Source organism: Oncorhynchus masou, chromosome 11 (assembly GCF_036934945.1).
Source record: "Oncorhynchus masou masou isolate Uvic2021 chromosome 11, UVic_Omas_1.1, whole genome shotgun sequence".
NCBI lineage: Eukaryota > Metazoa > Chordata > Actinopteri > Salmoniformes > Salmonidae > Oncorhynchus > Oncorhynchus masou.
The window spans coordinates 53914050-53939907 of NC_088222.1; the positions used below are offsets into that span (position 1 = coordinate 53914050).

Genomic DNA, 25858 nt, shown 5'->3' on the forward strand with positions numbered 1-25858 from the left:
TCCTCCCCGATGATATGTTAAGCGCTCTCTCACCACAGGGTAGGCTGCTGAAATGAAAACCACTCTCAGTAATTACAAGGTTTCTCCTGCAGCCAAAGCTGAGCCCTGTTAGCCTACTTTTTGCATCAGATGTTTGGCTTGGGAAGTGTGGAGGATGGTATGAGAAGTAGGCCCTAACTACACTTGCACTAGTCTGTTATAAGAAGGAAGGAGACTTTTGAGCTCTCCATAATTTTAAGTATATGAAAAATATACAAATCCTAAAAAAATCAAACTACAACAGCAGACTATATTTGTGCCATCTGTTATGCTGCCATGTTATTATGCAAGGATCTTATCATTGTTTCGGAGGGATTTGATTTGAAGTGTCGTTCCTTAGACTAGTCTGAGAGCAAGGACACTGAACCAGTCGTGTGTTCACTGGCTTTGACAATTCAAAATCAGGGCTTTAGCGAGATCCCTTTGTTGTGTCTCTGGAGGATGCTGTGACAGTTGTCAACACGTTACCAACATCGGCAAGGGCACACAGAGCCTTTCCTCAGGCTCTAACAGTTCTACAGACTGAACAAAAACAAATGTTTTTATTCATATGGCTCGTGTTCATTTGTGATTCTTTGGGGAACTTTGCTTGTTTACCGCTTGATAAATAGCTGCTGGCTAAAATATGGAAATGTAATGACAATGTTGTCCTCCTGTGTGTGTGTGTGTGTGTGTGTGTGTGTGTGTGTCATGATTGAGTAAATGTAAATGACCAGGTTCTAATTTATTGTAATGCTAAATAAAGTATTGTTTGTCTTGACTGAGGCCCATAGGTGTAAACGTGTTTAGTGTGCATTATGTAGATTTGATTAGCGCTCAGTTCAGTTTCCGTATGCTTCCTAGCCAGTATTTTCAATACCTACGTACTCAGTAGTTTCAATACTAACGTGCTCAAGAATGACTGACTAATATTAGGAAACAAGATCTCTCCCACTCTACGCCCAGAGGAAGGAAGTTGCCTTTGCAGAGCATGCAGGTGTGAAACTCGCTCACACAGGGGAAGGGATGGGTGGGGTGTCCGAGTCTCCGACAGTCGCCCAGCTGCTGGAGCTCATTAAGGCGGGTAGAAACAGCTGTGCAGATCCACAGCAGCCAGATGCCAACAGCTGCAGGAATGCGTAGATAGGGGTGCCCTGTCCTCCCCCCCGCCCCCCAGTGAGCGGCTGCCAGTGCCAGGCCCAGTGAATGGCTGAGTGGCCTGCCTAGCTGGTTGGATGTCACTGGTCCGCGCTGCTTCGCATGTCGACACCAACCGGAAGAGAAACGGGCTCCTAGATCCCCGCCAGCCGCGGCACTGTGGTCTGGTGCCAGGTAGAGGAATCCTTACTGCTGCATAGAAACCATCTGAAATCACCAACCGATGCCAAGAAGACTAGAGATGGACGAGGAGCCTCGGTTCTCTGTTCTCAGGCGCAGGCAAGCCAAGCCCCACTCACTGGTAAAATGGAGATGCTTATCCGAGTGCACGCATCCAATCGCGCAGTGTGTTTTGTTCTTCGGTCATGCGTAACACCTCTATTTTACTCTGCAGTTTTCCGTGATCTTCATGGCAACATATTTGATGGTTGGATACCTGGGTGGGGTAGGCAGCTCCGGCTGGGCTTTTTGGTGCTGGGAGGGAAATGGAGAGTTCTGGCACATTAAGTGTCACAAACAGCTTCTTCAAAAGCGGAGGTCGAGGTTTGACCCAGGACCTGGTATCTGTAGGGGAAAAGCGGCCTAATGTTTGCTATTATCTCCCTCCCGGTACTGCTGGCTCTGCATGCCTAATTGATCCAGAAGAGGCTCAACTCTTTGTTTCTCTCTGATAAGTGCAAATCATTCTCCCGCAGCCAATTCTGCATTGTTGCTGCACTGGCCACTCTCAAGGACATTGTGAGCTATTCAAGAGGCCAGAGTTTTCCTTAATCTCTGTTTTGTTGAAAGTTTATGGAAGGAACTTTTTATAGAGTAACTGAATCTTCGCCAGGAAAGCAAAAACGTAAGACATTTAAGTTGACATTGGATGTCTCTGCAGCATCTTGCCGTGTATTTTCATAGCTTACATTTAGGATGCAGTCAACCCAACTATGGCCTCGTGCATTTGACATGCCAAACTTTTCGGAACAGTTGAGTTGGCCGACCTTAACGTCACTGACGCTTGGTACTGGGTTAAATGCAGGAGTTTAGTGGAGGGTGAACGCTGTTTACACACCTTTTTTATTTGTGGTGAGGCTGAGGCAGGCTGCAATGCATGCAGAGGCGACACGGAGAAAGCGGTAACAAGCAAGCAGATTAGAGGTGTTAGTACAGTGGTTCCCAAACTTGGGGTCAGGGACCCATGTGGGGTCCCTTGAGAAAATCTGTGCAGTTCTAAAAATGTCAAAGGTTTTCATTTATATCGATAGTTGTTCGTCTGCAGCATCTCACTGCTGGCTTGCCTATGAAGCTAAGTAGGCTTGGTCCTGGTCGGTTCCTGGATAAGAGCCCAGACACTGCTGGAAGTGGTGTTGGAGGGCCAGTATGAGGCACTCTTTTCCCACTGGTCAAAAAAATATGTATATATAAAATATCCCAGGGCAGTGATTGGGGGCATTGCTCTGTGTAGGGTGCTGTCGTTCAGGTGGGATGTTAAACGGGAGTCCTGACTCTCTGTTCACTAAAAATCCCATGGCACTTATCATAAGAGTAGGGAGTTAACCCCGGGGTCCTGGCTAAATTCCCAATCTGGCCCTCAAACCTAATCATCCCAAGCTTCCAATTCTCCAGGTTGTTGCTGTAAATGAGAATTTATTCAGTAGTCAACTTACCTGGTAAAATAAAAATTGTCTCGATCGCCCACAAGTTGTTCTTAGTTTTTTATTTTTATACCATACATCACTGGTTAAAAGGTAGATTAAACTTGGTTCAACCATCTAGGCAGAATAGTTTTTTGTTGTTCCATTTAAGTAGGTATTCTTCCCCTCCATTTCAAGCAGGTTAGTGTTTTTTTTGTTTTGTTATGAATCTTGTTCTGGAGGCACAAAATCATAAAATTAGATTTTAAACTCAACCTTAACCACACTGCTAACCCTAATGCTTAACTCTAACCTTTTTTTTTTTATATTCAGACCAAAATTTAAAATGTTTGTTTTAAGAATCTTTACAATATTGCCAATTTTGACTTTGCTGCTGGCCTATCTGAAGAGAAATCGCTCAGTTTTGCCTTCAGGACAACTCATGACAATAAACATCAACCAGGTCATTTCAATCCCATTTTAGAAAATGCAGACAGTGCCGACATATTACGCATGACGATATTTGCATTCCCTATGTTGTGTGGGATATTGTCCCATTGTTGTACCTCTGTCTCTTTTGATGCACTTAAAAAAATGTGAATGTGGGAGAGTTGATGATCGGGATCTGTTTGCATTGCGCATGCTCTCGAAGAGACGTATACAGGAAGGCTACTGTGTTGCTGAAGGACGTGACCTTTGAATGAGGCTTACAATTAGTGATTTAGAAGAGCTTTTCTCAGTCAACCATAATTCACAGCGATTTGTGAAGAAGCCTGTCATTCACTGAAGAAGACTAAATGGGCTCATTTCAGAAGTGGATTGTTTTAGAAATGACACTGAAACTAAACCAAACTTTTCTTTGTCTTTTTTTTTCCCCTCCCCCTTCCCCCCCCCGAGTGCTTTTGGGGGATCGGGGACATGCCCACCCTCTTCACCATCAGATTTGCATGAAAATGTAAAAATGCATGAAAATGTAAATGTGTTGACACCGTCTGAAATATAACTGATGCGCTGTAGGGAGATGAGGAGCAAAGTGGTGGCTGTGTGCTCGTGGCTCTCATTTGCACCACTGCTCGCTCTGTTTGCTACAAATATACTTGTAATTTGTCACTCTGACTTTTTTTTTTCAAGGAGTGTTCCTTCATATTGCACGCAGACATAAAAATTGGACCCAGAATTAGAATAACTCCTGGATATGTTGCAGGGCTTAATTGCCAAAATATCGCACTATCCCTTTAAAAGCGCAAAAATGTATAATAATTAAGCGAGGGCGCCGCTGCTAAATGAATATAGGGTAAACACTGGTGACTGTGGCTTTTCTGTCCGACAGTACATGCTCTTCTGTGGTTCTGTAAAGGATATAGCTATAGCCTAGCTGATCTCTCAGCTCACTCACTCGCTCGCTCGCGCACACACACATCACATCCACCCTGAGCCAGGGGTTATCCAGTGAGCCAGAGGAAATCCTCCCTGCCTCTCCAGAGGGAATAACCTCACCTTGGGAACGGGAAAAGGCGGACTCTCCTCATCTCAGGGACGGTTCAGCGCACACAGCAACCCAACCTGGCGAACATGCTGTCCCATCAGTCCCTTCTTTTTCTGACTGTCTGTCTCCCTGCCCCGGCATATACTATGTTCCATGTCCAAGAGCTTGCTGTGGTTTACACACAGAAGGAAAGTTATTGGAAGAACATCAGGCAGTGAAGCTTCCCAGTTGGAGTTTGTCTTGGGAAAGAGGGAATTTTATTTTCTCTTTTTCGCTGTCTCACATTCTCTCTCTCTCTCTCTGGTTGTATATGACATGATCAACTGCTGGATTTGCCGGCCATGTGTCGTAGAGGGTCCTGGCCTTTGGTCTCTTCCTCTGTTGGGTACTGACGCCAAGACGGCCCTGGTGCCTGGTCCTGCAGCTCCGTGATAAGGTCAGATGTGTCCAGCGACTGAGGATCAACTCTAAACCGCTGCTCTGGAACGGCAGGGCCCTAATCGTCTCTGGAATGGCCAGGGAGGGGGGCTGGGGGCTGGGTATGCTGCCTGCTCTGGAACGGCAGGGCCCTAATCGTCTCTGGAATGGCCAGGGAGTGGGGGCTGGGTATGCTGCCTGCTCTGGAACGGCAGGGCCCTAATCGTCTCTGGAATGGCCAGGGAGGGGGGCTGGGTATGCTGCCTGCTCTGGAACGGCAGGGCCCTAATCGTCTCTGGAATGGCCAGGGAGGGGGGCTGGGTATGCTGCCTGCTCTGGAACTGCAGGGCCCTAATCGTCTCTGGAATGGCCAGGGAGGGGGGCTGGGGGCTGGGTATGCTGCCTGCTCTGGAACGGCAGGGCCCTAATCGTCTCTGGAATGGCCAGGGAGGGGGGCTGGGTATGCTGCCTGCTCTGGAACGGCAGGGCCCTAATCGTCTCTGGAATGGCCAGGGAGGGGGCTGGGTATGCTGCCTGCTCTGGAACGGCAGGGCCCTAATCGTCTCTGGAATGGCCAGGGAGGGGGAGCTGGGGGCTGGGTATGCTGCCTGCTCTGGAACGGCAGGGCCCTAATCGTCTCTGGAATGGCCAGGGAGGGGGGGCTGGGGGGCTGGGTATGCTGCCTGCTCTGGAACGGCAGGGCCCTAATCGTCTCTGGAATGGCCAGGGAGGGGGAGCTGGGTATGCTGCCTGCTCTGGAACGGCAGGGCCCTAATCGTCTCTGGAATGGCCAGGGAGGGGGGCTGGGGGCTGGGTATGCTGCCTGCTCTGGAACGGCAGGGCCCTAATCGTCTCTGGAATGGCCAGGGAGGGGGGCTGGGGGCTGGGTATGCTGCCTGCTCTGGAACGGCAGGGCCCTAATCGTCTCTGGAATGGCCAGGGAGGGGGGCTGGGTATGCTGCCTGCTCTGGAACGGCAGGGCCCTAATCGTCTCTGGAATGGCCAGGGAGGGGGGCTGGGGGGCTGGGTATGCTGCCTGCTCTGGAACGGCAGGGCCCTAATCGTCTCTGGAATGGCCAGGGAGGGGGGCTGGGTATGCTGCCTGCTCTGGAACGGCAGGGCCCTAATCGTCTCTGGAATGGCCAGGGAGGGGGGCTGGGGGCTGGGTATGCTGCCTGCTCTGGAACGGCAGGGCCCTAATCGTCTCTGGAATGGCCAGGGAGGGGGAGCTGGGGGCTGGGTATGCTGCCTGCTCTGGAACGGCAGGGCCCTAATCGTCTCTGGAATGGCCAGGGAGGGGGGGCTGGGTATGCTGCCTGCTCTGGAACGGCAGGGCCCTAATCGTCTCTGGAATGGCCAGGGAGTGGGGGCTGGGGGGCTGGGTATGCTGCCTGCTCTGGAACGGCAGGGCCCTAATCGTCTCTGGAATGGCCAGGGAGGGGGGCTGGGTATGCTGCCTGCTCTGGAACGGCAGGGCCCTAATCGTCTCTGGAATGGCCAGGGAGGGGGCTGGGTATGCTGCCTGCTCTGGAACGGCAGGGCCCTAATCGTCTCTGGAATGGCCAGGGAGGGGGGGGCTGGGTATGCTGCCTGCTCTGGAACGGCAGGGCCCTAATCGTCTCTGGAATGGCCAGGGAGGGGGGCTGGGGGCTGGGTATGCTGCCTGCTCTGGAACGGCAGGGCCCTAATCGTCTCTGGAATGGCCAGGGAGGGGGGCTGGGGGCTGGGTATGCTGCCTGCTCTGGAACGGCAGGGCCCTAATCGTCTCTGGAATGGCCAGGGAGGGGGAGCTGGGGGCTGGGTATGCTGCCTGCTCTGGAACGGCAGGGCCCTAATCGTCTCTGGAATGGCCAGGGAGGGGGGGCTGGGGGGCTGGGTATGCTGCCTGCTCTGGAACGGCAGGGCCCTAATCGTCTCTGGAATGGCCAGGGAGGGGGAGCTGGGGGGCTGGGTATGCTGCCTGCTCTGGAACGGCAGGGCCCTAATCGTCTCTGGAATGGCCAGGGAGGGGGCTGGGGGCTGGGTATGCTGCCTGCTCTGGAACGGCAGGGCCCTAATCGTCTCTGGAATGGCCAGGGAGGGGGGGCTGGGTATGCTGCCTGCTCTGGAACGGCAGGGCCCTAATCGTCTCTGGAATGGCCAGGGAGGGGGGGCTGGGTATGCTGCCTGCTCTGGAACGGCAGGGCCCTAATCGTCTCTGGAATGGCCAGGGAGGGGGCTGGGTATGCTGCCTGCTCTGGAACGGCAGGGCCCTAATCGTCTCTGGAATGGCCAGGGAGGGGGAGCTGGGGGGCTGGGTATGCTGCCTGCTCTGGAACGGCAGGGCCCTAATCGTCTCTGGAATGGCCAGGGAGGGGGGCTGGGTATGCTGCCTGCTCTGGAACGGCAGGGCCCTAATCGTCTCTGGAATGGCCAGGGAGGGGGGGCTGGGGGCTGGGTATGCTGCCTGCTCTGGAACGGCAGGGCCCTAATCGTCTCTGGAATGGCCAGGGAGGGGGGCTGGGGGCTGGGCTCTGGAACGGCAGGGCCCTATGCTGCCTGCTCTGGAACGGCAGGGCCCTAATCGTCTCTGGAATGGCCAGGGAGGGGGGCTGGGTATGCTGCCTGCTCTGGAACGGCAGGGCCCTAATCGTCTCTGGAATGGCCAGGGAGGGGGGGGCTGGGTATGCTGCCTGCTCTGGAACGGCAGGGCCCTAATCGTCTCTGGAATGGCCAGGGAGGGGGGCTGGGTATGCTGCCTGCTCTGGAACGGCAGGGCCCTAATCGTCTCTGGAATGGCCAGGGAGGGGGGCTGGGGGCTGGGTATGCTGCCTGCTCTGGAACGGCAGGGCCCTAATCGTCTCTGGAATGGCCAGGGAGGGGGAGCTGGGGGCTGGGTATGCTGCCTGCTCTGGAACGGCAGGGCCCTAATCGTCTCTGGAATGGCCAGGGAGGGGGGCTGGGTATGCTGCCTGCTCTGGAACGGCAGGGCCCTAATCGTCTCTGGAATGGCCAGGGAGGGGGGCTGGGTATGCTGCCTGCTCTGGAACGGCAGGGCCCTAATCGTCTCTGGAATGGCCAGGGAGGGGGGCTGGGTATGCTGCCTGCTCTGGAATGGCAGGGCCCTAATCGTCTCTGGCCAATGGCTGCCTGCTCTGGAGGGGCCCTAATCGTCTCTGGAATGGCCAGGGAGGGGGGCTGGGTATGCTGCCTGCTCTGGAACGGCAGGGCCCTAATCGTCTCTGGAATGGCCAGGGAGGGGGGCTGGGTATGCTGCCTGCTCTGGAACGGCAGGGCCCTAATCGTCTCTGGAATGGCCAGGGAGGGGGAGCTGGGGGCTGGGTATGCTGCCTGCTCTGGAACGGCAGGGCCCTAATCGTCTCTGGAATGGCCAGGGAGGGGGGGCTGGGTATGCTGCCTGCTCTGGAACGGCAGGGCCCTAATCGTCTCTGGAATGGCCAGGGAGGGGGAGCTGGGGGCTGGGTATGCTGCCTGCTCTGGAACGGCAGGGCCCTAATCGTCTCTGGAATGGCCAGGGAGGGGGGCTGGGGGCTGGGTATGCTGCCTGCTCTGGAACGGCAGGGCCCTAATCGTCTCTGGAATGGCCAGGGAGGGGGAGCTGGGTATGCTGCCTGCTCTGGAACGGCAGGGCCCTAATCGTCTCTGGAATGGCCAGGGAGGGGGGCTGGGGGCTGGGTATGCTGCCTGCTCTGGAACGGCAGGGCCCTAATCGTCTCTGGAATGGCCAGGGAGGGGGGCTGGGGGCTGGGTATGCTGCCTGCTCTGGAACGGCAGGGCCCTAATCGTCTCTGGAATGGCCAGGGAGGGGGGCTGGGTATGCTGCCTGCTCTGGAACGGCAGGGCCCTAATCGTCTCTGGAATGGCCAGGGAGGGGGGCTGGGGGCTGGGTATGCTGCCTGCTCTGGAACGGCAGGGCCCTAATCGTCTCTGGAATGGCCAGGGAGGGGGGCTGGGGGCTGGGTATGCTGCCTGCTCTGGAACGGCAGGGCCCTAATCGTCTCTGGAATGGCCAGGGAGGGGGGCTGGGTATGCTGCCTGCTCTGGAACGGCAGGGCCCTAATCGTCTCTGGAATGGCCAGGGAGGGGGGCTGGGGGCTGGGTATGCTGCCTGCTCTGGAACGGCAGGGCCCTAATCGTCTCTGGAATGGCCAGGGAGGGGGGGCTGGGGGGCTGGGTATGCTGCCTGCTCTGGCATGTGGAGCTTCCAGAGTTGTCAATTTTATTTGAAATCGGTTGATTTCAGGAAGGTAACAAATTCAAAACAGGGTTTTATATGGTTTGTGTTCCATTACAAAGAGAACATATTTGTGTGTTTTTTTTTTTTTTTTTTTTTTTAACATGATACAGTAACTCTTCAACGTCTCAAATGGCGAGACTGACTAGCTACCAAATGGACAGACCTCATTAGTGTGTTTTTGTCGGGAGCAACACGGTCTAATTAGTCAGGCAATGCCCACATTATTCTGACATATTTTAGAATGTAAAAATTATGTGAATGTCAATGTATAATGCCATTGTGTAGGCCTATATAATCCTGTAGTGGTAATGCATACTTTATTGCATACATTTTGGAGGGGGGGTGGTTTTCTTCTATAGGCTATTACAAGAATAAAATGTAGGTCCTTAGAAAATTCCTTGAAAGACCTTGAATTTGACTTGCCAATGTCAGTATGAACCATATTTAGGCTACTTGCTCGGCCCGCAAATGAAAGCGAGAGTCACCTGCTGTTGAAATTATGCGTGCATAGTTTGATGTCCTGTCATATCTTGACCCGGGCCAGTATGTATTTTTTTCCATTTGTGCCAGTAGTTTTAAGGTGTCACTGGCTAATTGACCTGAATATGGAGACCTGCTGTGTGCGGTGCACGTAGGGCCTACTTGTCTACCGCCTTGTGTAGCTGTTAGGGATGGGGGGCACTTTTCCGTGAGAAGACAAACACCACTCGAGCTCTGCCACCTTCCACCGCAGATGTGTAGGCCTATATAAAAGCCTCCTTCACTCACGCCGCCAAACTTACCCTAGTGAAACTGACTATCCTACCGATCCTCTACTTCGGCGATGTCATCTACAAAATAGCTTCCAATACTCTGCTCAGCAAACTGGATGCAGTTTATCACAGTGCCATCCATTTTGTTACTAAAGCACCTTATACCACCCACTACTGCGACCTGTATGCTCTAGTCGGCTGGCCCTCGCTACATATTCGTCGCCAGACCCACTGGCTCCAGGTCATCTACAAGTCTATGCTAGGTAAAGCTCCGCCGTATCTCAGTTCACTCGTCACGATGGCAACACCCACCCGTAGCACGCGCTCCAGCAGGTGTATCTCACTGATCATCCCTAAAGCCAACACCTCATTTGGCCGCCTTTCCTTCCAATTCTCTGCTGCCTGTGACTGGAACGAATTGCAAAAATCACTGAAGTTGGAGACTGATATATCCCTCACCAACTTCAAACATCTGCTATCTGAGCAGCTAACTGCTCGCTGCAGCTGTACATAGTCCATCTGTAAATAGCCCACCCAATTTACCTCCCTCATCCCCATACTGTTTTTATTTACTTTTCTGCTCTTTTGCACACCAGTATCTCTACCTGCACATGACCATTTGATCATTTATCACTCCAGTGTTAATCTGCTAAATTGTAATTATTTGCCTACGTCCTCATGCCTTTTGCACACAATGTATATAGAATCTTTAAAAAAAAAACATTCTACTGTGTTATTGACTTTGTTTACTCCATGTGTAACGTTGTTGTCTGTTCACACTGCTATGCTTTATCTTGGCCAGGTCGTAAATGAGATCTTGTTCTCAACTAGCCTACCTGGTGAAACAAAATAAAACATGTGGAAGTGCGACATCGGCGTATGCGGTGGATTGAGACAAATCCGAAGCGAGATGTCTAACGTGCCCGGCCCCCCGCAGGAATCACTAGAGCGTGGGACAAGCACATCCCGGCCCGGCCAAACCCTCCCCTAAACCGGACAACGCTGGGCCAATTGTGGGCTGCTGCATGGGTGTCACGGTCGGCTGCGACAGCCCTGGATCGAACCCGGATCTGTAGTGACGCCTCTAACCACTGCGCCACTCAGGAGGCAACGTCGTCTACTGATTTGAGAATCTCCAGTCTGTGTATCAGCACAGCCGATGTCCCCTTATAGTGCGAGGGCACCGCTCCACTTACTCATTCCTAGCTCTTACCACTTATGCTGCACAGAAGTTAACACACTTGAGTAATTCATAATGGCAACAATGTCCATTACAGGCTAGAACGCTTATGCCTGAAGATACTGGTAGCGTCCAGGTTTCCTTCATAGCTTACAGCTGAAGCTTACATCAATTCACTATCCTAGTACCTTGTTTGGGATAATAGCAAACCATGATACAAAATATTGCTGATTTCAAAGTTGATTGTCACTAGAGTTGCAAAGGGTCGGAAACTTTATTCTGGAAATTTTCCAGAAGTTTTCCATGGGAAGTTGAGCCCTGGAATTTGGGGAATTTTGCTTAAAGTTAACCTTTTTTTGTTGGTTACACACAAGGCAATTCTAGGTCTTGTGGCATATTTTGGTTAAACTATCCCCAATTCAATGGAATAGCAACCCTCTGTATGCACAGTGTACTCTTCCATCATGTACAGCTGATTCTCAAGATCTTGCACACTAATGAGATGCTATCGAGCACTACTACACTGTCTGAGCCAAGGACTACATGCTTTCTGGTAAGCTTTGATTACAATACTGGGTGGGGCAAATATATTTTATGACATTATTATTTTTTGTTAACTAGTAAATAGTAGACTACAGCAAAGTGTGTTTTAAATCATTTCTAACTTGTTAACAATTTCTGCTAGTTAGTTTTTGCTACCATGTGGGTTTTCGCTTGCTTGAGCCTGCTGACTGAGGAGTGTTAATTCACCTGTTTCCATACATGTTTAATTTTAAAACATTTATCTTACAAAGGAGTTGTTTAATCTAACTGCTTAACTATTTATCTGTACGTGAAATTGTTTTTATTGGGACTTTCTTTGAATTAAAAGAATCTTTACAGGAAATGCCACGGGCACTATCAGATATGTGGAGACATTTCACTGGAGCTAAAATGGGGAAGGAAAAGCTGTGTACATTTGCAAATACTTTGCCAAATCATATGTGAAGAATGCAACAAAGATACAGAATCATCTGGCCAAGTGCATCAAGTTCCCTCAGCGCTCACAACAAGCAATTTCTGACAAAAGTCCCTCTACTTCTATTCGAGGTGAAAATGATGAATCTGACATGTTTTCGATAGCAACAGTTCATGGTCCTCGTGGAATCAGAAGTTTTTTTGACTCAATGGAGGAAATGCTGATGAATGTCTTGCCCGAGCTGTGTATGCAACAGGTTCACCTCTGATGCTCACAGGCAATGTGTATCAGAAGAGATTTCTGAATGTTCTTCGCCCAGCATACACCCCTCCAACCAGACATGCTTTATCTACTCATTTGCTGGATGTGGAGGTCAAGCAAATCATAGAGAAAACAGACTGTATTGCAATAATCTCTGATGGGTGGTTGAATGTTTGTGGACAAGGAATAATTAACTACATCATCCCTCAACCAGTATCCTACAAGAGCACAGACGCAGTGGACAACAGACACACTAGTCTACATTATAGATGAGCTGAAGGCAGTCATCAATGACCTTGTACCACAGAAGGTATTTACACTGGTGACAGACAATGCTGCGAACATGAAGGCTGTTTGGTTTAAAGTGGAGGAGTCCTACCCTCACATCACACCCATTTGCTGTGCTGCTCATGCTTTGAATCTGCTTCTCACGGACATTATGGCACTGAAAAAAATTGATACACTCTGCAAGAGAGCCAAGGAAATGGTTAGGTATGTGAAGGATCAACAAGTTATAGCAGCAATCTATCTCACCAAGCAAAGTGAGAAGAATAAGAGCATCACATTGAAGCTGCCCAGCAACACCCGTTGGGGTGGTGTTGTCATCATGTTTGACAGTCTCCTGGAAGGGAAGGAGTCTCTCTAAGAAATGGCCATATCACAGTCTGCCGCTATGGACAGCCCCATCGAGGATACTCCTGGATGATGTTTTTTGGAGAGAGTGTTAAGCAGCCTGAAACTCCTGAAACCTATAGCAGTAGCCATTGCACGGATTGGGGCAGACACTGCCATCTGGTCTGATGTTCAGACTCTGCTTGCAGATGTAAGAGAAGAAATCTGTACTGCCCTGCCCACTTTACTGTTGCTCCAAGCAGAGGATACTACAGTTCTGAAATGCATCATAAAGCGTGAAGACTTCTGCCTGAAGCCCATATATACGCTGCAGCGTACATGTTGGACCCCAAGTATGCTGGCAAGCGCATCCTGTCTGGTGCAGAGATCAAGGCCTATGGTGTCATCACTACAGTGTCTCGCCACCTTGGCCTGGATGAGGGCAAGGTTCTTGGCAGTCTGGCGAAGTATACTTCCAAGCAAGGGCTTTGGGATGGAGATGCAGTATGGCAGTCGTGCCAACATATCTCATCAGCCACCTGGTGGAAGGGACTTGGTGGATCTGAGGCTCTTTCCCCTGTTGCCTCCATCCTCCAAGTCCCACCAACATCAGCCGCCTCAGAGCGCGACTGGTCCTTGTTTGGTAACACACACCAAAGCACGCAACAGGCTGACCAATACAAGGGCTGAAAAATTGGTGGCCAACCAGGCAAATTTGATGCTTTTTGAGCCTGACAATGATCCATCCTCAAGGTTGGAAAGTGACAGTGAAGATGGCCTCAGAGTCTGACGTTCAAGAGGTGGACATTGAGGAGGTCCAGGGAGAAGACATGGAAGCCTGAGAGGAAGACAACCAAAGCTTTTAGTTTCTAGACCATCATTTTACAGATGTATGTTGAAAATGTTTTTGGGAGATGCGATGGATCATTGGGGTTAATTTAATATTCCCTTTCTTTTATTGTTCAGTGAAAACATCCCATGTGAAGATTTAACTCAATCAATTAAAGTTACATTTGTAATAAATGTGTTTTTTTTTTCTATTGGAAGGATTTAATCATTTGCAATCATGTCAGCTTATGATAAGGTAAAAGGTTGATGTTTCTGGCTCTATATGATGTGGTAAATATATCCAATGCAAAAAAAACGATACATGGCCCCATTCATTCATTCCTTTACACGGATCACTCATCCTGGTCCCTTTGCAGAAAAACAGCCCCAAAGCATGATGTTTCCACCCCCATGCTTCACATGGGTATGGTGTTCTTTGGATGCAACTCAGCATTCTTTGTCCTCCAAACACGACAAGTTGAGTTTTTACCAAAAAGTTCTATTTTGGTTTCATCTGACTATATGACATTCTCCCAATCTTCTTCTGGATCATCCAAATGCTCTCTAGCAAACTTCAGACGGGCCTAGACATGTACTGGCTTAAGCAGGGGGGGGATGTCTGGCACTGCAGGATTTGAGTCCCTGGCGGCGTAGTGTGTTACTGATGGTAGGCTTTGTTACTTTGGTCCCAGCTCTCTGCAGGTCATTCACTAGGTCCCCCGTGTGGTTCTGGGATTTTTGCTCACCGTTCTTGTGATCATGTTGACCCCACGGGGTGAGATCTTGTGTGGAGCCCCAGACTTGTGTGAAGCCCCAGATCCATTTCCTAATAATTGCTCCCACAGTTGATTTCTTCAAACCAAGCTGCTTACCCATTGCAGATTCAGTCTTCCCAGCCTGGTGCAGGTCTACAATTTTGTTTCTGGTGTCCTTTGACAGCTCTTTACAGGCCTCATCTTTTTAAGTGGGAGAACATGCACAAATGGTGGCTGACTAAATACTTTTTTGCCCCACTGTGTGTGTGTGTGTGTGTTTCATTTTATTTCTTTCTAGTTTTTTTCCTTTATTTTCTGTTGGCCCAAACCTCAAATGCAAATAGCGATTCTCAACATCTTCCCCCACAACAAGCAGTTATATTTTGTCGTTGTTGAGTGTCGGGGAGGGGCTCGGTGTCTGCGAGTGGGAAGGTGCATGCAGGACAGAAGGGGTGATGGAGACTAAAAAGACGTAGACTGCCTCTAAAAAAAAACAATGAATATTAAAACCTTGATTCTTGCGATTTCCAGGAATTTAGAACATCGTGCTAAAACATACCTTTGAATTAATCAAATTAATTTGATATATCGCCCAGACCTAATTTTAGTCAAACCCATTTTTATTCTGTGCTTTGGGACAGCCTACAATCCCTCCCTAAACACGGCGCCTTGTCCACAACCATCCTATTCATGATCTCTCTTGGTCTCGAAGTAATGTCTTCATGTGTCGTTCCAGTGAGGGGAGGTGAGGTGCTGATGTGGTCTGTGGAGATGCTGCTGTGTGGTCTGGGGAGATGCTGCTGTGTGGTCTGAGTCGGCTGGGGAGTAGTGGCCAGCCGCTCACGGTTTGGACCCCATTCCATGTGTCCCAGATGGCAACCTATTCTCTCTATAGTGCTCTACTTTTGATCAAAGCCCTATCGGCCCTGGTCAAATGTTTTGTACTACACGTGGAATAGGGGGCAATTTGGGAAGCAGGTTTCTGTCAATAGACGGCCAGTCTGGTGTGTTTTGGCAGATGGCAGCAGCATTGTGCCAGCCTGGTTTAGACGGGTGTAGAGTTTGGCATTGAGACTGGTGTGGAGGTGAAGGTGACCAACCTTGTTGACAGACCTGTCTGGATTCAGCTGAGAGATGGGGGATGGAGGAACGCTCTTGAAGTGTGTGTGTGTGTGTGTGTGTGGTTGGTTGGGGAGGTGTTAAATTCATCTCCAGTGTGGTTCATGACCCCTGCTGGTCCTCTCTCTCTCACTGGGCCGTGAGTCACTAGTCTAATGACCCTTGCTGTGACTCTCCCTGCTGGTCCTCTCTCTCTCTCTCTCACTGGGCCGTGAGTCACTAGGCTCATGACCCCTGCTGTGACTCTCCCTGCTGGTCCTCTCTCTCTCTCACTGGGCCGTGAGTCACTAGGCTCATGACCCCTGCTGTGCCTCTCCCTGCTGGTCCTCTCTCTCTCTCTCTCACTGGGCCGTGAGTCACTAGGCTCATGACCCCTGCTGTGCCTCTCCCTGCTGGTCCTCTCTCTCACTGGGCCGTGAGTCACTAGGCCAATGACCCCTGCTGTGCCTCTCCCTGCTGGTCCTCTCTCTCTCACTGGGCTGTGAGTCACTAGGCTAATGACCCCTGCTGGTCCTCTCTCTCTCACTGGGCCGTGAGTCACTAGGCTAATGCAGTGAGTGTAAATGGTAAGACCCACCCCCCCCACCCTAAACTCCTCTAGACCGTCAAAAACACCAATCATTAAAGCGACGCGGGCGCTATAATTAGCCGCGGACATCTGTCATGACGCTGAAGGAGGTAGTCATGGCTCCTAGTGCTAATTTGTTGTTGCTCGCTCACTCACTCAATTGAAGGGCTTTTTTGGCATGGGAAACTTATGTTAACATTGAAGTAGATAATAAACAAAAGTGAAATAAACAAATGTACAGTAAACATTACACTCACAGAAGTTCCTAAAGAATAAAGGCATTTCAAATGTCATGTCAAACTGTGTTTTAACGATGTGCGAATAGGTAAAGTGCAGAAGGTTGCCCTTTTCTTGTGGCAGCAGGGCCACACATCTTGCTGCTGTGATGGCACACTGTAGTATTTCACCCAGTAGATATGGAAGTTTATCAAAATTGGGTTTGTTTTTTTAATTCTTTGTGAATCTGTTTAATCTGATGGAAATATGTGCCTCTCTGGTCATACATTTGGCAGGAAGTGCAGCTCAGTTTCCACCTCATTTTGTGGGCAGTGTGCACATAGCCGGTCTTCTCTTGAACTCTCTGTGTCTCTCTTTCTCTGCGTCTCCCTCGCTCTCCAGCCTCCTGTAGTGTAGCCTTAAGTCAACATGCGCCTTTTTGAAATGTACGACACTTTTCAGAATTCAGTTAAATCCGTTGAAGTTGTCAGCTTGTTTTTCCCTCTACTTAAGTCGTTTTTTTTTTCTCATCCTAAATGGCCTTGAGACTTGATGCGGGCAGCAGCACTGTAGCAGCAGCAGTTTCATGCTCATCACTTTCATTGGTGGTTGGTGACGTTTAAGATAAGGCAGGACAATGATTTTTTTTTTTAAATAAGCACGGCCTTCTATTACAGCATATTGGATGACTGTCATTCATATTCCATTCACCCAGCTCAATATTACATTGATAGGTTTAGGCTACTACATGATACTCTAATGTTCCCTGTACCCATCATGAGGTTGCTACAACCTAGCCTATGAATGGAAGTTTACAACGTAGGTGCACAGGTCGAGAGAACAATTCAAGGTGACAAACAGTGACATTCAATACCGCTTTTCACACTTGCTTGCATCGATACTGAACAAAAATATTAACGCAACAAAGTTTTGGTTTCATGAGCTGAAATAAAAGAACCCAGAAATGTTCCATATGCAAAAAATAAAGACAAATAAAATGTCTCATTTTGTTCACAAATTTGTTTATATCCCTTTCAGTGAGCATTTCTCCTTTGCAAATATAATAAAACCTATCCACCTGTGGCATATCAAGAAGCTAATTAAACAGCATGATCATTACACAGGTGCACCTTGTGCTGGGGACAAAAGGCCACTAAAATGTGCAGTTTCATCACACAACGCAATGCCACAGATGTCTTGTTGTGAGGGAGCATGCAATTGGCATGCTGACTGCAGGAATGTCCGATAGAGCGGTTATCAGAGTATTTAATGTACATTTCTCTACCATAAGCCGCCTCCAACACCACTTTAGAGAATTTGGCAGTACATCCAACCGGCCTCACAAACGCAGACCACATGTTACCATGCCAGCCCAGGACCTCCACATTTGACTTCTAAACCTGTGGGATTGTCTGAGAAGGGGGAGGGTGGGGGGTGGGGGGTGCTGAGGAGTATTTGTGTCTGCAATAAAGTCCTTTGTGGGGAAAAAAAAACAAGTTCTGATTGGCTGAGCCTGGCTCCCAGGTGGATGGGCCGATGAGGGCACAGTCATAGGCCCACCCATGACTGCGCCCCTTCCCAGGCATTTGAAATTCATAGATTTGGGCCTAATGAATTTATTTAGATTGACTGATTTCTGTAACTCAGTCAAATCTTTGAAATTGTTGCATGTTGATTTTATTTTATTCTTCAGTATAATTTATCTAGGGTGTAATCATTAGTCCAACAGTTGAAAATAAGAGTTTTCTATTGGACAAATTCTGTATGTGAACACCTGTACGTCCAATGTCTCATTCCAAAATCATGGGCATTAATATGGTCTCCCTTTTGCTGCTATAACAGCCTCCTCTCTTCTGGGAAGGCTTTCCACTATATGTTGGAGCATTGCTGCGGGGACTTGCTTCCATTCAGCCACAACAGCATTCGTGAGGTCGGGCACGGATATTGGGTGGTGAGGCCTGGCTCGCAGTCAGCATTCCAATTCATCCCAAAGGTGTTCGAAGGGGTTGAGGTCAGGGCTCTGTGCAGGCCAGTCAAGTTCTTCCACACCGATCTCGACAAACCATTTCTGTATGGACCTTGCTTTGTGCCCGAGGGTATTGTCATGCTGAAACAGGAAAGGGTCTTCCCCAAACTGTTTCCACAAAGTTGGACACACAGAATCATCTAGAATGTCATTGTATGCTGTAGTGTTAAAATGTCCTTTTACTGGAACTAAGTGGGTTAGCCCAGAGCATTATTTCTCCTCCACCAAACTTTACAGCAGGCACTATGCATTGGAGGAGGTAGTGTTCTGGCATTTACCAAACCCAGATTTGTACATCGGACTGCCAGATGGTGAAACGTGATTCATAACTCCAGAGAATGCGTTTCCACTGCTCCAGAGTCCAATGGCGGCAAGCTTTCCACCAGTCCAGCCGACGCTTGACATTGTGCATTGTGATCTTAGGCTTGGCTGCTCTGCCATGGAAACTCATTTCGTAAAGCTCCCGACTAACAGTTCTTGTGCTGATGTTGGTCCCAGTGGCAGTTTGGCATTCTGTAGTGAGTGTTGCAACTGAGGAGAGACGATTTTAACACGCTACATGCTTCAGCACTCGGCGGTCCCGCTCTGTGAGCTCGTGTGGCCGACCACTTCGAGGCTGAGCCGTTGTTGTTCCAAGACGTTTCTACTTCACAATAACAGCACTTACAGTTGACCGGGGCAGCTCTAATAGGGCAGACATTTTATAAACTGACTTGTTGAAAAGGTGGCATCCTATGTTGGTGCCACGTTGAAAGTCACTGAGCTCGTCAGTAAGTCCATTGTACTGCCAATGTTTGTCTGTGGAGATTGCATGACTGTGTGCTCTATTTCATACACCTGTCAGCAACGGTTGTGGCTGAAATAGCCAAATCCACTAATTTGAAGGGGTGTCCACAAGAGGTCGACCGATTAATCGTAATGGGCGATTTTAATTAGAGCCGGTTTTCATAATTGGAAATCGGTCATATTGGACGCCGACTTAAAAATATATATAAAATAAATATATATTTTCTTACACCTTTATTTAATCTTTATTTAACTGGGCAAGTCAGTTAAGAACACGTTCTTATTTTCAATGACGGCCTAGGTACGCTGGGTTAACTGCCTTGTTCAGGGGCAGAATGACAGATTTTCACCTTGTCAGCTCAGTGATTCAATCTTGCAACCTTACGGTTAACTAGCCCAAAGCTCTAACCACCTGCCTCACGAGGAGCCTGCCTGTTACGCGAATGCAGTAAGAAGCCAAGGTAAGTTGTTAGCTAGCATTCAACTTATTCAATCATAATCCCTAGTCAATACACAGAAGTATATATTTTTAAACCTGCATATTTAGCCAAAATAATAAATCCAGGTTAGCAGGCAATATTAACCAGGTGAAATTGTCACTTCTCTTTTGTTCATTGCACGCAGATTCAGGGTATATGCAACAGTTTGGGCCGCCTGGCTCATTGCGAACTAATTTGCCAGAATTGTACGTAATTATGACATAACATTGAAGGTTGTGCAATGTAACAGGAATATTTAGACTGATGGATGCCACCCGGAACGGTTCCGTATTTCACTGAAAGAATAAACGTCTTGTTTTCGAGATGATGGTTTCCGGATTCGACCATATTAATGACCAAAGGCTCGCATTTCTGAGTGTTATTATGTTATAACTAAGTCTATGATTTGATAGAGCAGTCTGACTGAGCAGCAGCAGGCCCGTAATCATTCATTCAAACAGCACTTTTGTGCGTTTTGCCAGCAGCTCTGCTGTTTATGACTTCAAGCCTATCAACTCCCAAGATTAGGCTGGTGTAACGATGTGATGTTAGCGGGGTGCGTACTAATCGCGTTTCAAACGTCACTCGCTCTGAGACTTGGAGTGGTTGTTCCCCTTGCTCTGCATGGGTAACGCTGCTTCGAGGGTGGCTGTTGTCGTTGTGTTCCTGGTTCGAGCCCAGGTAGGAGCGAGGAGAGGGATGGAAGCTATACTGTTATACTGGCAATACTAAAGTGCCTATAAGAACATCCAATAGTCAAAGGTATATGAAATGCAAATGGTATAGAGAGAAATAGTCCTATAATTCCTATAATAACTACAACCTAACACCTCTTACCTTGGAATATTGAAGACTCATGTTAAAAGGAACCACCAACTTTCATATGTTCTCATGTTCTGAGCATGTTCTGGCTTTTTTTGTCCTCCAACAATCATAATCGGTCGACCTCTAGTGTCCGCATACACTATATTTACAAAAGTATGTTTCTCCCTGTTACGTTTGCTTCTGTTATTAAGAAACATTTTAACACAATTGGCAGAATGAATACACCCCTGATCACATGCAAACACAGTTCACTTTCATAGCATGATAATTTTGCTTGTTGTATAATTTCTTCTCGCATCTACATGCTCTCCTCCTCTCACCTTTTTCCCTTCGCTTGTGGACTTCAGTGCACAACACATCAGCTGTCTGTGACCAGGTGAAAAACCTTTCCAAACCAAACCTTCATTTCATATCCGCTACATACACAGCCTACATCGTTGCCACCATATTCACTAATGTCATAGCAGACATAACTACTAGAACAAACTAGTTTGTAAACCCATTACAATCATGCAGTACAGTGTACAGTCAGCAAGCAGTTTAGCAGTTACACCAGCGGGCCCCGGTGGCAATAAATTAATACATCCGAAAGCTGAGCTTGACTTGGAAGAGTTTGTGTTGGATAGCCTTAGCCAGCTAGCTAACATAGCGTCCCTGTCTGTTTGAGCCAGGTGTTTTAAGTAGGCTAAACTAGCTAGTTGCATTCAATAGCTAAAAATACAACGAAATATATGTAGCTAGCTCTTTCTCGCTCTCTTACTTTGCCTTAATTTTTTAAAGAAATCAATTTGTTAAACTGTTCAACTATCTATTGAGTCAACTACTCACCACAGTGTGTGCACTGCAGTGCTAGCTAGCTGTAGCTTATGCTTTCAGTACTAGATTCAGTTCATGCGGCAAGATCGGTTGGAGGCCATCCTCTGGAAGTTGTCATAGTTACTGTATTAGGCCTGATAAAAAAAAAATATATATATTTATATATTTTTTTATAGAAAAATATACTTATTCTTTTACCACAATGCTGAATGCAAATATCCTCAAAACAATAACAAAATGGCAGTCACCTGTCGCGGATCTCCGCTTCCAGAGAGGCCAGTTTGCGTGTCGCTTTTCATTCAAGTAGGCGTATGTTTCTGCAGACTGTTTCTGCTCTCTTGACAACTCCTTATGGACTTGTCATGCAAAAAAAATGGTTTGGCTTGACTGACTATGGAGTAGGTAAAAGCACACACCGATATGGGACCAGGCTACAAAAGTAGTGCATTACATAGGGTGAAATTGGGCACACACCGATATGGGACCAGGCTACAAAAGTAGTGCATTACATAGGGTGCCATTGGGGACACAGCCTTCCATCTTGGTGCGGCTTGGTCAGGTGTGCATTTAGCCACTTTCCCATTCCATACCGTCACCATTCTCAATTCACATCTACCTTCTTAATGTAGATGATTATAAAGGTGAGCGAGACCAGGTGAGTCAGTCAAACCTGCACACATTCCTGTTGTAGTGAGGCAGATTTACATTACTGAGGTGAACAGTGTTCTGCTCTGCAGATCTCTCTCTGCCTCTCTCTGCCTCTCTCTCTCTGTCTCTCTCTGTCTCTCTCTCTCTGTCTCTCTCTCTCTCTCTCTCTGTCTCTCTCTGTCTCTCTCTCTGTAGTGTGATTTGTAATCCCTCTCGGCATGTCATCCCCTCCTTCCCCATGTCATCACTTAAGCACTAGATTGGAGGTGATGAGAACCCTGCTTGCTACAAACCATAACTCATATCCATCCTGGGTCTACATCCTCACTCCGCTACAGAGAGGTGTGTGTGTTTACCTGATGATGCTGACGTAAGTAGCTGTAGGTCATTGAGGTGCCCTATCCCTGACTGTTACCGCTGTGTACAGGACGAGTGCTGGGAACGACACTGTCCTCCTGTCATCATTATCATAGCCGCTTGACAAGCCCCTGCCTGGGAGTCGCTCATCCTCAACACTAAACACACATCTTCTTGTATGTGTATACTGTATTCTATACTATTCTACTGGATCTTAGTCCGTTCCGCTCTGACATCGCTCGTCCATATGTATATAGTCTTAATTAATTCCTACTTAGATTTGTGTGTTGTGTACTTCGTTAGATATTACTTGTTAGATATTACTGCACTGTTGGAGCTAGGAACACAAGCATTTCGCTACACCCGCAATAACATCTGCTGATCACATGTATGTGACCAATAACACTTTATTTGATTTCCACAACACACTGTTTGATATAAGAAAGGGGAATAAAGGGAGAGGGGAAAGAGAGGAAACGGTGGTGGAAGTAGAGATGTGGGGTAAATGGGGAGGGAGGGTGAGGGGTGGGGTGAAATGAGAGATGGATGGGGTGAAGGGGGAGGGAGAGGAGTGGACATGAAAACCAGGGACCTTGTAATTCTGTTTCCCTGACATTAATTAGCTGTGGTTGGGTTGTATAAACACGGCAGTAAAAATGAATCACTGACACACCCTCTGCTCTCCTGCTGGGTGTTGGAGAGCGAACAGGAGATCATCCTGACTGTCCTCCCCCAGTTCTGCTCTGCTGAAGGGGAGGAGGGTTCATCTTGGCCTCGGCTCACTGTCTGACACACACACACTTTCTCTTTGCTCTCTCTGTCCCACACACACACTTTCCGTCCCCCACACACTGTCTCACACACACTCGCTACATTGCATTATTTATTTGCGCTGGCAGACACCCTGGTCGACCAAGGCGACTTTCACCCGGCTGTCTGCCTGGGTTTTTACATATGGCCTTTTCATATACAGCCTAGCACTTACTGGGGCTGCTGCGTTCGCTTTCTCAGCTTCTGCACATTAATCTCAGGAAGAGAGAGCGCTCTTCTAGATAAAGGCTTGCATCCCAAATGGCACCCTTTCCCGTTTAGTGCACTACCTTTTGACTAGAGCCCTATGGGCCCCGATCAAAAGCTGTGCACTAAAAAGGGAATAGGGGGCCATTTGGGACTCAACCAGAGAAATCTATCCTTCCTGCCCTCTGGTCATAAAGGTCAACTCCCCTGTGACCTAACCATTACTCCCTCTCTATCTACTCCCTTCCTCTTCATTTTGCTTTCTCCAGTCTCTTTCAGCTGACTTTCAACTCTCTCGCTCCCGCTCTGAGACACTTATCCTCCCTCCCTCTGTTTATCAACTCCCAGTATCCCTCCCCCTGTTTCTGAAGTAAGAAGGAAAGACCTATGCATGTTATTATATCTATGTGCTAGTGAGAGCATCAGCAGAGGAATGGAGGATAACGGAGAGAGGGAGGGAAGTAAGGATGTAGGAAGGGATAGGTACAGGCAGCTAACTAGTAAAGCAGGGGCTTCTTAAGGAATGATAACATGTATAATGAAGTGGGTGTCAAAGCTCATCTGCCAGCCTGGTTGGATAATGCTCTGCATGGTATGGTGGGCCCGTGCCAGATGTCCTTGAGGAAGGTTGGTGTAGGTTTGGGGATCCGTGCCTCTTATGGGACTGATCACACCAGTGTTGCTCCGCAGGCCCCCACCAGGGCACAGGCTTGAGACCCACTGGGTTCATCCCCCACCAGGGCACAGGCTTGAGACCCACTGGGTTCATCCCCCACCAGGGCACAGGCTTGAGACCCACTGGGTTCATCCCCCACCAGGGCACAGGCTTGAGACCCACTGGGTTCATCCCCCACCAGGGCACAGGCTTGAGACCCACTGGGTTCATCCCCCACCAGGGCACAGGCTTGAGACCCACTGGGTTCATCCCCCACCAGGGCACAGGCTTGAGACCCACTGGGTTCATCCCCCACCAGGGCACAGGCTTGAGACCCACTGGGTTCATCCCCCACCAGGGCACAGGCTTGAGACCCACTGGGTTCATCCCCCACCAGGGCACAGGCTTGAGACCCACTGGGTTCATCCCCCACCAGGGCACAGGCTTGAGACCCACTGGGTTCATCCCAAATGGGACCCTATTCTCTTTCTTTAGCACTACTTTAGCACTACTTTTGACCAGGGCCCTATGGGTAGTGCACTGTAAAGGGAATAGGGTGCCATTTGAGACAACGCCCCTCGCCTCACACCGGGCTCTCAGGCACAGGGCATCCTGAGGCCCAGCTCTTTTTTTTTCTTTCATATTTCCTATGAAATCTGACAAAGTTGTTGGTCTGCCGGTGGCCTTTTGTCGGATGTTGAAATTGAAATCGCCCGTTTTATGCAGGCTTTTCATACACAGACTGTAGCGTTAGTTGTAGCGGCTATTTGACCTGGGCTACCGGATATCAACACCACTGCCACCTGCAACAGTACAACAGCGATCGCCATGTGACTTCGGCTTGTTTTGTTCTCACAATATAAGCCTGAAGGACTGCCCTTTCATACAACGTGAAGCTTTTTCCTCAAATGGCACCCTATTCCCTTTATAGGGCACTACCCATAGGGCCCTGGTCAAAAGTAGTGCACTATAAAGAGTATAGGGTGCCATTTGGGATGCACCCAGTGACACACTTACAGTGGAGATTCCCTGTTGACGATGCTTTTGAGTTTGAGATCTGCTATACCGACACAAATGATTGGTATGATGATACTTTGACAGTGACTGAAACTCTTTCTGTTGTGATTTTCCATGTGTCAATTTGAGTGAAATCCTGTTTCTCTGGCCGTCTTCTTTCAGGTGTTCTTTATAGCGTTCGTTGTAAAAGTAGTGCTGAGCGATTAACTGAAATAATAGTTTTTTTGGTTATTAAACAACTAATTGACTGATGTCGATTCAGTTACTTAAACCGTTTCTCTCTAGAGCGAAATCTAATCATTCATGAGAGAAATGAAGTCTAGAACTATGTGGGATACTGGTTTGAAGGGAGATGTAATTTTCATTAAGCAACTAATCAACCTAGTTCAGCGCAGAAACGTGATAATTAACTACAATGACAATCCATTGCGCCTTCTCTTTCCGGCTCGGACAGAGATGGACACACTTACACCTTCTACGTTAGGTTACATACAGACCGCATGAAAGAGGAATGCACACAACACAAGGAGGAGAGAAGGTTTGTGAAAGTATGCCTGATCTACTTTGAAGAACTAGTAAAATGATTCAGACAGATCTGCAGCGTAGGCTATTTAGGCAGACTAGCTAAATAGGATGACTATAAAGACAGTACAGTATGGGGAGCACAGAGATGACATTAGATGGTCTGGCTGGCAGACTGCGACTGACTGAGCAGAGATGCGATAATGAAAAAAAAATACAGTAATTAAATCAAAAGTGATATTCACAAATATTTTATTTCATAGTCATTTCCAATTTTCTATTGATGTCCACCCAATGTGAACCTGACAGAGACAATGGAATATTTTCAATGTTTTGGCAATTGACTTCACTATTTTTGGCTTTGAAATTTCCATTAAAAAGCTGTAAAATATTTTCTGTAATTTCCTTAATTTTTTATTTTTTTTAAACAAACGGAAACAATCTCAAACACTAATCACTCAGCACTATTTTAAAGGCTCTTTCACCTGTGCTACTTTACACCCCCTTCGACAATACTTAGTTCGCC

The 25858-nt window shown here is 48.2% G+C and overlaps 1 protein-coding gene across 1 annotated transcript in view; it reads left to right on the forward strand.

The window, feature by feature from the left end:
* Positions 1–25858, forward strand: part of jade2 (jade family PHD finger 2) — a 179340-nt gene that overhangs the window by 22358 nt on the left and 131124 nt on the right. The gene's annotated exons all lie outside the window — the stretch shown is intronic.